Genomic DNA, 12,562 nt, shown 5'->3' on the forward strand with positions numbered 1-12,562 from the left:
CTGGTACAGACCTAAATCCTATTAAGCATCAGTGGGGCATCCTCAAATGGAAGGTGGAGGAGCGCAAGGTCTCTAACATCCACCAGCTCCGTGATGTCATCATGGAGGAGTGGAAGAGGACTCCAGTGGCAACCTGTGAAACTCTGGTAAACTCCATGCCCAAGAGGGTTTAGGCAGTGCTGGAAAATAATGGTGGCCACACATAATATTGACACTTTGGGCATTTTCACTTAGGGGTGTACTCACTTTTGTTTCCAGTGGTTTAGACATTAATAGATGTGTGTTGAGTTATTTTGAGGGGACAGAAAATTGACACTGTTATACAAGCTGTACACTCACTACTTTACATTGTAGCAAAGTGTCATTTCTTCAGTGTTGTCACATGAAAAGATATAGGAAAATATATACAAAAAATGCAAGGGGTGTACTTACTTCTGTGAGATACTGTGTATATATATAATATATATATATATATATATATATATATATTACACACACTGAAATTTTTTATACACAGCAATTTTAATTTGTATATTTTTGATATACAGTATTTCAAAACTATTTTTCCATGTATTTTTCATATAGGATGATTATTTGCCTCTGACTTTACTAGCTTAAGGTTTGTACTTTTACTTTTAAGATTTTTACTTTCAATATCTAGATTTTCTTGTCTCTTCATTTTTTACAAGCTTCATACTGTAATTTTGATAAGTTTTTTCTTTTTTGCTCCCAAGACCATGTTTTACCAAATTGCCTGTCAGCCTCCCAAGTATCTCAGCTGATGTTTCCATTGAAATCTAGAGCAGCCCCCCACTGTACAGCCCTGCTTCTGCTTGTGATTACAGCCTCTGCTGCTTGCAGACTTCTTACTCCCCAGTGCACAGCTTTAAACCAGCTAAGCATCTCAGATGTACTTAACATCACTACAGTTAATTCCAAGCACTGCTTATTGTATTTTTTACTTTTTTTTTTTTATAGATGAGTATTCCCCCAAGCTCCAGGTACTAACCTATAATTTTATGTACCTTACACTTATTGACTTTCCTCAGTCCTCCAAACCTACCTAGGTAGCTGAACAAATCAACCCATATTATATATTCCTCATTCTCTACCTATGTTTATTATTTTATTTAAAGGAACCCCTCAGACTAATGCCAGTGTTTTTCTAAAGTTTTTTTTTTTTACTTCATGTTTTCTTCCAAAGGTGTTTAACACATTTCATTTGGACTGAGAATAGTGTAGTGCTACTACTTCCTCTAGATCAGTTTAGAGTGGACTTGCTGCGAGTCATTTCCACATACCTGCATAGAACAGAAGAATGCAGATTAGTGTAGAATGTAATGTACTAGAGGGCCCTAAGAGCAGCCAAGAGGCTTTGCCAATGATCTTTTCATCATGGATAGTCCAGATAATCAGACAGGCACACATGGCTTCAGGTCTTTCCCCTCTGGAATCTCAGCACATTCTAAAATGGCAAGCTTCATAGGCAAGTTATGGCAAGATCCTGGTAGAAGTGGTCTGTAAGGCGGCCAAATGCCCTAACACCTTCCTCTGCCATTACTGCCCTAATGAGGTCTATGGTCCCCCTCAATCATTTTTTGGCTTTTAATTACATTTTTGGTGTTTCTTTCACTCTTTTTTTTATTCTTTATTATGCTAGTGCAACATGGAGAGCCTGAATCACCAACCAGCCATTTGTAAAAGTAAGAAACAGTCTTTATAGCCAGAGAGTCTCCACACTTCCTCACAGCTGTTAACTAACCTACACTCTCTCACATATAGGTAATGACCCATTCATTCTCCTTTTCAAACTTCCCTTGCAGGTGGTGTAACCCCTTTCAGGATCAAAATCCCTGTAATCATGGTTAGGAAGCTCTTTCCCATCCCAAAGTCTCTTCAAGGCTCTGAATTCTGGCTTCCAAATGAGGATTTACCAATCTAGAGAGTAATGTAAATTAGTCTTCTCCTCTCCAAGCAAATTACCACAATATCCCTTATTCTCCATTAGTAAGGAGCTCTGAGTACTAAAAAAAAAAAAAAGAAAAAAAAAAAAGCCGCTTGAACTCTCCCTTAAAAAGGACCACCACCCAAATAGTGGGGAAATATACCTGCCGTTTAGGACACATCCCCGGCATCCTGTACACTAGCTAAATTCTAAAGGTAGGCTGACATGATGGGCTCCAGAAATGCGGAAATGATTTATGCTTAACTTTCCTTTCCCTGGAGGCTCATCATTTCAGCCTCTGCCTCCCTCCCTGGTGTTCTGTCAAAAGGTCCAGGAACGCTGTAGAGAGGGGGCTCTCTAAATGTATTCTTTGCAACCCAAAGGTAGGCTAACATGATGAGCCTCCAGGAAATTAAAAGTATAAGTATCGATAACCATTTTTCAGTATTCTAATTTTAAAGCCCCACATTGTGGTAAAGGATATTTTATTTCCTGGTGTGATTATTATTATATTATTATTATTATACAGGATTTGTATAGTCCCAACAGTTTGCACAGCGCTTAACAAAATCAAGGCAGACATTATAGTTACAATACAAATTGGTACAAAAAGAATTAGAGGGCCCTGCTCATTAGAGCTTACAATCTAAAAGGGAGGGTCAATTGATACAAAAGGTAATAGCTGTGGGGAATGAGCTGATGGAGCAAGTGAAACAGTGTATTAGTTAGAAGCCGAATAGGCTTCTTTAAAGAGAAGGGTTTTCAGTGATCGTCTAAAGATCGATAGATTAGGGGACAGTTGGACAGATTGGGGTGGAGAGTTCCAAAGGATGGGAGCAGCTCTAGAGAAATCCTGGAGGCAAGTATGGAAGGAGGGGACAAGGGAGCTAGAGAGCAGGAGGTCTTGGGAGGACCGAAGAGAGTGGCTTGGTTGATATTTTGAGATCAAGTTAGTGATGTAGCTGGGGGCAGAGTTGTGGATGGCATTGTAATCTATTGTTATTACTTTGAATTTTATTCGTTGGTGAGTGTAAGCCGGTGAAGGGATTGGCAGAGAGGGGTTGAGGATACTGAACGGTTGGTAAGTTGGATGAGTCTTGCAGCAGCAGTCATTATGGACTGAAGGGGGAATGGTCTATGTAAAGGTAATAACTGCATTCAGTTAATAGGCAAAATTATAGTTACTATATATGCTGCGAGTTCACTGGATGCAGTTATGGCTGTCAAAGGGGTGGGGAATCTCGCCCAAATAATGTACAAGTGTTTATGCAAATATATTTTTGGGTATACACTTGAACAGAGGTCATAGTCATCATGGGAAAAAGTCAGCGTCTTAGCTCTCTACCTTATCCAAACAGAGAACACTTTACATTTTTTTAGAAAATGCAAAGCATTCTGTCAATGGCACCCATGATGAGCATCCGACCTCCCATGTTCACAATGCATTAGGCCGGCCATTCAGCATGCGACCTAGAAAGAAGTTGAGATCACTGGAGTAGTGTGCACTTAATTGATTTTCTGCTTCCAAGGGCATCAGCCAGTTATGGTATATACATAGTACCTTTATCCAAGCTGGACCAATTTAACTATGTAAAAATATACCATGCCTGTAATTCTTCTCTAAACAATAGCAAATAAAAATAAAAAGCAAAAAAATAAGGCGAAAGAGGGAGGAGTTTAATAGGGTTAGCTAAATAATTAAGTGGTTAAATAGAAATACATTTTATAAAAAAAAAAAGTTAAAGTGTTACTAAACCCCGGACCCTGCATTCACTATATCTGATCTCCCACAGTACACAGAACATGGAAATGCAATTATTTTAGTAAATATAAACAGCTAAATACCTTTTCTCCTCAGCAGTATATAGCATACTTGTGACTTCTATCAGTTCCCAGTAAACCTTATAGGGGGAGTTTATTTACTGCACTGACTGCCCTATTAGGACCCAGAACCCCTGACCCTCTGTCTGGACAGTGTTGATTGGCCATGTGCTGATCACATGCACTCTCCCAAGAAAAAAAAAAAACTCTCTAGCAATACACACTAAACTGACCATGTGCAGCCTGATTCCAAAGGCTCTGTCTTATCAGGACACGTTCTGGAGTCAGTGGAAGAAGAGGAGGATGTGTGCATACAGGATCAAATAGCCTTTTTTACACATTGCAAAGGATTAACCCCCAGGTTCCACATTGAGTATAATTGAGTTCTAGCCTCAAATACCTTTTTTAACTAAAAATACCCCTATAACACTAATCCATCGCCCTTTACAGAACCGCTATTCTCATACTTACAAGGTGTACAGTATTGCATTTTAGTCAAAATCTTACTTTTAAAAACGCTGTCTGGGCACGGCCATCTTGGATGTGGACATCTGAAGCCACATTGTAATCTGCTGTGTCTTTCTTCCTGATTCTAGGGAGTGTTCTGGGAGTTCTTCCTGATTCCAGCCTCCTGGGAGTGATAACAAACAGCTCCCAGGATGCAATGCAAAGGCGGAAAGATGTCGGTGGCCGTGGCCACAGAGGGGGGAGAAGGAGGAAGTTCAATCAAAAATGCCCTGAAAATAAGGTAAGGGACCCCCGAAATTTTTTTTAAAATGCCCAATTGTTGATTAGCATAGCGAGCACTCCAGGAATCACTAAAGTTGCAAAATAGGCCGGAACTCCGCTTTAATCTACACATGAATCAAGTAGGAAATACAATATAACAATACACTGTTCCATTGTATCTGCAAGTCTCATTTTACAGAAAAGCAGCTGTATTTTGACAATAGCTCCTGCTATGTATTACAAAGCAATGACTAGTTGTCAAAATGTGAAACTTGATTGGATGAAAAACTGGATTTTCGTCTTATCGTAAAAGCCTTTTCTCTGATGCTCATTGACATAGCTCCATATCTTCTTGACCCTGGGGTTTCACTAGGTGGATAAAAAATTGAGTATGCCTATACGGCAGTCCCAGGGGGGTATACTACCACTTCCTGCTATAGGTCTTCAGTTTTGTAACAAGCAGTGTCAGAAGAACACATAACCCAACTCAATAGAGGGGCGGATGCTGTGTTAGTCAATGAACATCAGAGAAAAGGATTTTACGGTAAGACAAAAATCCAGTTTTCGCTTTCGTTCATTGACGGACACAGCTCCATATCTTCTTGACCCTTGGGACATCCCAAAGCAGTGTCAACATGAGGGGTGGGAAGAACACAGCAATAAACATACTTCCCAAAGGCTAAACATAGCCAACCAGGTAAAACAGAAGCTCAACCAGGAACAGTGAACTGGAGCTCACCTGACAAAAAAGTACACCCTTAAAGAGGACTAATCCTCTCCAACAGCGGCCTGCAAACCCTTGCGGCCAAAGGAAGCATCTGCAGCTGCCAGCACATCCACCTTATAAAATTTTGTGAGAGTGTGCACGAAAGACCAGGTGGCCGCCTTGCAAACCTGCACCACTGACGCCTGATGACGAAAGGCCCAGGAGGCACTAAGCGCCCTTGTAGAATGTGCCCTAACAGGGAAAGGAGGATCCTGACCCTTAATGGAATAGGCCTGCACCACCGTCTGCCTAATCCATCTGGAAATGGTCGCAGCAGACGCGGCCAGCTCCTTACAGGGTCCATCCGTAAGGGCAAAAAGGGAATCCAATTTTTCGGAATGACTCAGTCGCCGTCAGGTACACTCTGACTGCCCGAACCACATCCAAAGAAGGTAAGGCATTCTCTTTAGGGTGCTTAGGCTTAGGACACAAGGAAGGTAACACAATGCCTTTATTTAAATGGAAACCAGAGACGACCTAAGGAAGGAACTACTGGCAGGGACGAAGCATCACTTTATTTTCATGAACCACCAAGTAAGGTGAATGACAAGACAAGTTGCCAGCTCCGACACCCTACGTGCAGAAGAAAAAGCCAACAAGAAGGCTACCTTCTGGAACAATGTAAGCAGAGGAATCTCGCAAATATTTTCCAACGGCGGTTACTAAAGAGCCGACAGTACCAAGTTGAGATCCCACGAGAATGGAGACCGCACTGGGGGAGCCAAGTGGTGAACCCCCTGAACAAAGGCACGAACCACAGAAAGCGTAGCCAAGGGACGATGAAAGAAAACCGCCAAGGCCGAATCTAGAACTTGATGGTACCCAAGGCCAGACGCTGCTCCACACCTCGTTGGAGGAAAGCCAAACTCAGAGTCACCAAACAGGAGTGCGGGTGAACTCCAAGAGATTCACATCCGCAAACTACGCTCTTCAAACGCAATGGTAAATCTACCTAGAAGTAGATTAACTAGCTTGCAGCAGCATGGAAATCACCGATTCAGACAAACCTCTATCCTTCAGCACCAGGCTTCCAACAGCCAAGCCGTTAAAGCCAGTGACTGTAAAGCAAGATGGAGGATTGGCCCTAGAGCCAACAGAGCTCCTCTAAGAGGAAGTCTCCAAGGAGCATCAATGACGAACCATAGCAGATCTGTGTACCAAGACCAGTAAGGCAAGTCTGGAGCCACTAGGATGGCCGTAATCCTTCTTGCCTCCAGCCTATGCAGGAGTCTTGGCAGAAGTTCTAGAAGAGGAAAGACATTTATCAAACAATAATGGTCGCAAAGGAGCCACCAGTGCATCTGTGGTGTCGGCCAGAGGATCCCAAGACCATGCCACAAACCTAAGCACCTTCCTGTTGAGATGAGAGGCTGACAGGACCACCTCGGGAGTTCCCCACCGGAGACACAACTGATGAAACACCTCCTGAGGAAATGTCCGGTATATCGATTTGTAGAATGGATTCTTCCACACCCCTGAGCACAATCCATGCCAAAAAATGTCACCCCATTTGGACAGGCTGTCATCCGGGGTGACCACCCTCCAGTACAGGGGAAGGAAGATTCACTCTGTCGAAGCGCTGGAGAATGAAGCCACCAAATTAGAGACCCTCTCGTACCCTGGCTCAACAGGTTCAGATTGTCTAGAGACTGTGGAGTCTTCCCCCACATGGCAAGAATCTCTCTATGCAGAGGTCTTGTGTGGACAGATTTTGGAACTCATCCAATGGGAGGAACACCTTGGCTGAGGCAGAGTCCAGAACAGACCCAGATAGTCCAACTAGGTGGACGGAACCAAAGGCAATACCTGGAAATGTAATTCCTAACAGAACTCCTGCAGAGTCCACACAGTAATCTCCTGATTGTCCTTCAGAGCAGTCAGAGACTCTGCTCGCAGAAGAAGATCATCCAGATAATCCAGTACCGCAATCCCCTGCTGGCGCAACAATGCCAACACCGAGGCCAACACTTGCAAAAACCCCAGGGATCTTGATAATGCTCCTTGCCCATGGCAAGCGGAAACACGGATGACTGAAATATATCAGAATATGAAGGTAAGCGTCCCCAATATCGATAGAGGCCAGAAGATCCCCCTGACGTAGGGATGCCACTACCGTACAAATGGACTCCATTCGAAACATATGTACCCACACAAAGCGGTTCAGAGCTTGAGGTCCAACATTGGATGTATCTCGCTTTGCTTCCTGGGACCTACAGACATGTTGGAATAAAACCCATGAAACAAACGTTCCGATTCTGAGACCGGAACAATCACCCCTTGTAGTAACAAGTCTTGCTCCGCCCTGAAGAAACCTTGCAGGCGGTCTGGGGATAAACACAGGTTGGAAGGATAGAACCTCTTTGCAGGAGAAAACCCGATCTTGTAGCCAGACTGAATCAGCTCGTGGACCCACTTTTCATGAATCGGGGAGGTCCACGGGTCCAGAAAGAAGCGAAGATGTCCTCCCCCACCCTAGATATGGGTGAGGGCACCCCTTCAGGCAGAAGAAGTGTTTGTCTGCAGGTCTGTAAGGACCCGCTCTCGGCATACCAGACCAGGTCCCCATGGAACCACCGGAGGCGATTCCCCACAAAGGGAAGATCACATAAGGATTTCTGGAAAATCTGGTCCACATATCATGCACCGAAGAATCATTCCTATCACGGGCATCACAGATGAACTGCAACCCCTGGATCAACTAGTCCGCCAGCTCCGCAAAGACAGGAGGAAGCTGTTCCCCCTCCAGATCCTGGTGCAAAAACTTTGCCCACTGGGGAAAGTCAGGGACACCAATGCTATGGCGACCACTGGCCTAAGGACCGAACCGGCCACAGTAAACATGTGGCGGACCAAAGTCTCGGTTCTCCTGTCAAAAGAATCTTTTAAAACTGAAGACTCCTCCATCGAAATTAGGGTGGATTTATTCAGCCTGGAGACCTGAGAGTCAACCACAGGTTGGAGTGCCCACATACTCAATGGAGACTTCTCAAGGGATACTGTCTATCGAAACACTTAGGCACCGCCATATTGCGTTTAGAATAACTTCACTGACTCACGACAATTTTGTCACAATAGGTGGGAAAAAAAGAATACCTTTGCCACTTTAGAGGACCTGTGGGCCCCAAGGGTACCAGCGCCTCTGATGCAGCAGTAGCTGCATCCCCCATGTTTATAGTTTCCCACACTGATACATTCAGTGCATCCACCAGCGCCTTTTCATGCGCATATACAGTAAAAGAGGAATCATCCTCACAATCAGAGCACTCTCAGTGCGTGGACGCAGACCCAGTAGGGTCGCTATATATACTAAGCTCACCCAGAAAACGTAACAAGCAGGGGAGGCCGTTGACCTCAGTCCCCCCAAATGATAAAAACAACCGCTCCTCCAGCCCAACAACCGCCGCAGAGAGCCCAAAGGACATCCCTGCCCCAGTCACTAACCACCAGGAAGCAGAGAAATCGCTCAAAACCCCCTCGTTGTGCAACCCTGTCAGCCACAACCACATCCAGCCCCCCTTCTTCTGGAGCATGTGGCAAAGTCAGCTCCTTCCTCACGCGAGGGGGGGGGGGGGCTGGATTGGGGCCAAAAGACCCACTGTGACTGTTTTGAGCGGCTGGTGGGATGGAGGGAACCCGGGGGTCCGACCATCCCAGGGAGGGGCCCACGTCGGGTCTATACCCCCCTGGGACTGCCCTATAGGTGTACTGAAACTTTTTTCTGCCTAGTGTCCTACTCCTGTAGGGGGCAGCATAAACCCAAGGGTCAAGAAGATATGGAGCTGTGTCCGAAAATGAATGAAAGAGAAAGGATTATTTCACCAAGATGTATAATGTGTACAAATCTACATTTGATTTTTCATTCAAAGTTGTCTAATAATATTAATACCAAACATGAAAAAGATCCATAGCAAAACAATTTTGTCTTAGAAGTTGCAAACCAGAGTGTCATAGATGCTCTGTAAACATTGGTCTCTCAGTAGTGAGACAAATGTACATGTGCATGTTCAATATATATACACACGCACACAGTCATGTGAAAAAGTAGGTACACCCCATTGAAACTTGACTTATTCAACATTAGACCCCAATTCAAATGTTGCCTACGGCTAAGGGCAGTATATTTGAACAAAGAACACATAACATTGACATGGTGTTTTCATGCTTTTTTTACTTTGATGTATGCACTCTGCAATTTCCCTAATTAAAAAGATGTAGCACTGCCTTTGCACACAGAAACACTTGAAAAAAAAAAAAAGAAAACACAAAATTATATAGCCAGGGGATTTGAACTCCTTGGTAATGCTTGAACTAGAATGACATCCTCCATATATTATATACTGGTATGCTGCTAGATGCTTTAGGTACTGAATTCTTATAATTTGTGTCTTGCATACATACCCACTGGAAGATACTGGATATAACTCAGCAGCTTTGTTGGTAATTTCCTCTGCAAAAAAACTTTCTGCTCTATCTCTGTATGATAGAGTGCTGTACAAGTTATTGTAAAAACGAATACAAATTGTTACTTCTAAACAAAATTGACATGGTGTATTCATTTGTATGAATGAAAGAAAATTAGTCATAATGAAAATACAGTGCATCTGGAAAGTATTCATAGCGCTTCAATTTTTTCACATTTTGTTATGTTACAACAGCCTTATTCCAAAAATTATTAAATTCATTATTTTACAACCAGTCCCAAGGTCACCTTTTTGAATATTCAGATTCTGAAAGATGCAAACAGTGGCCTAACCACAGATCTTTATCGCAAGCCTTCGGCAGCGAATACTATCCTCCACTCCTCAAGTGCCCATCCGGTAACTCTAAAAAATAGCATATCCTATGGTTAATATCTTCGGCTGAAAAGAAATTGTAGCAACAGGGAGGATTTCTTTGTTCAAGCAAAGCAACTACAAAATTGTCTCTTAAAAGAGGCTATAGTAAGACATGCCTTAAGAGGGCTTTCAATAAAACAACTGTAAGATCTCATGAATCCCTCTTATTTACCCATTAGAAGTCAAGGGGAAAAAAAAAAAAAAAAATCGACCTATATCCAAATATACAAAATTCTGCAACAATACTGCTGCCTATTAAAGGATGATGCAATACACCACTGTCAACCAGAGAAATCAAACCTGTGTTGGAGGGGCTGTAAGTTAGTGGGCACAATGATTCATGTCTGGTGGGAATGTCCCAAGATTTGGGCATACTGGTTAGGTATACAACAACTTATTAATCAAATCACAGGTGAGAATGTTATGTACGATCCCTGGACATGCCTTTTTTATTAAACAAACAGATCCCTTAAGCACTATAGAAACGCGATAGTTTCAAATTTACTTAATGCTGCGAAGGGGACAATCCCAAAAAGATGGCTTGAAATAGAAGCCCCTACTGTAAGGGAATGGTGTAGTAGAGTTGACTATATAAATTAAATGGAAATCCTGTGTAGCAGAGATGAAGTTCACAGTTTCTTAAATAAATAGAAAAAGTGGACAGATTAAAAAAACAAAACAGAGATTACGTAGAAATATGGATAAATTAGGGGAGTAAGTAAAAGATAGGGATATGTTAGAGCGATATAGAAAGGTTGGGTAGGACTGCAATGTTGGGCTAGGGTAATATAAGGGGATGGGGAGGAAAGGGGAGGAAAAGGGAGGAAAAGGGAGGAAAAGGGAGGTGGGGTTTTGGGGGGGGGGGTGGGGATGATTTTTGTAAAATAATAAAAAGAAGTCTATTTGTTGTCTATAAAACTGATGTGAAAAACAATAAAGATTTATAATAAAAAAAAGGATAATGCAATAGTAACCAAATACACTGCTAAAAAAATGAAAGGAACACTTTGAAAACACATCAGATCTCAATGGGTAAATGTATCTTGCTGGATATCTTTACTGATATTGACTGGGTAATGTAATAGGAACAAAAGGATGTCACATCTTTTGATGGAAATGAAAATTATCAACCTACAAAATGCTGATTTCAAACACCCCAAAAATTAAATAAAAAAAAAAATTATGCCGAAGGCTATTGAAATTTAATTGCAGCAACTCAAAACGGTACTCAGTAGTTTGTATGGCCCCCATGTGCTTGTATGCATGCCTGACAATGTCAGGGCATGCTCCTGAGACAAAGGATGGTGTCCTGGGGTATTTCCTGCCAGATCTGGACCAGGGCATCACTGAGCTCCTGAACAGACTAAGGTGCAACCTGGTGGCGTCGGATGAATCAAAACATATTGTTCCAGAGGTGTTTTATTGGATTTAGGTCAGGCGAGCATGGAGACCTTTTAATGGTATAAATTCCTTCATCCTCCATGAACGGGCTGCATTCTCTAATCACAAGAGACCAGGCATTCTCATGCACTAGGAGGAACCCAGGACCCACTGCACCATTGTAGGGTCTGACAATGGGTCCAAGAATTTCATCCCGATACCTAATGGCAGTCTGGGTGCCATTGTCTAGCCTGTAGAAATCTGTGCGTCCCTCCATGGATATGCCTCCCCAGACCATCACTGATCCACCACCAAAGAGGTCATGCTAAACAATGTTACAGGCAGTATAACATTCTCAAGTCTGTCACGTGCTCAGGGTAAACCTGCTCTCATCTGTGAAAAGCACAGGGCGCCAGTGGCAGACCTGCCATTTCTGGTGTTCAATGGCAAATGCCAAGCCAGTTCCACGGTGCCAGGAAGTGAGCACAAGGCCCACTAAAGGACATCAGGCCCTCAGTTCCACCCTCATGAAGTCAGTTTCTGATTGTTTGGTCAGAGACATTCACACCAGTGGCCTGCTGGAGGTAATTTTGAAGGACTCTGGCAGTGCTCATCCTATTCCTCCTTGCACAAAGGAGCAAATACTGGTCCCGCTGATGGGTAAGGACCTTCTATTGCCCTGTCCAGCTCTCCAAGAGTAACTGCCTGTCTCCTGGAATCTCCTCCATGCTCTTGAGATTGTGCTGGGAGACACTGCAAACCTTCTGGCAATGGCACGTATTGATGTGCCATCCTGGAGGAGTTGGACTGCCTGTGCAACCTCTGTAGGGTTCAGGTATCGCCTCATGCTACCAGTAGTGACACTGACCCTAGCCAAATGCAAACGTAGTGAAAAACAGTCAGGAAAGAGGAGTAGGGAAAGCAATGTCAATGGCCTCCACCTGTAACTCCATTCCTGTTTTAGAGGTTATCTCATTGGTGCCCATCTAGTACATCTGTTGTTAATTTTATTAACACCAAAGCAGCTGAAACTGATTAATAACTCCCACTGCTTTTTAACCTCCCTGGTGGTATGATTGTTGCTGA

Source organism: Pelophylax lessonae, assembly GCF_965119305.1.
Source record: "Pelophylax lessonae genome assembly, chromosome: 4".
Lineage (NCBI taxonomy): Eukaryota > Metazoa > Chordata > Amphibia > Anura > Ranidae > Pelophylax > Pelophylax lessonae.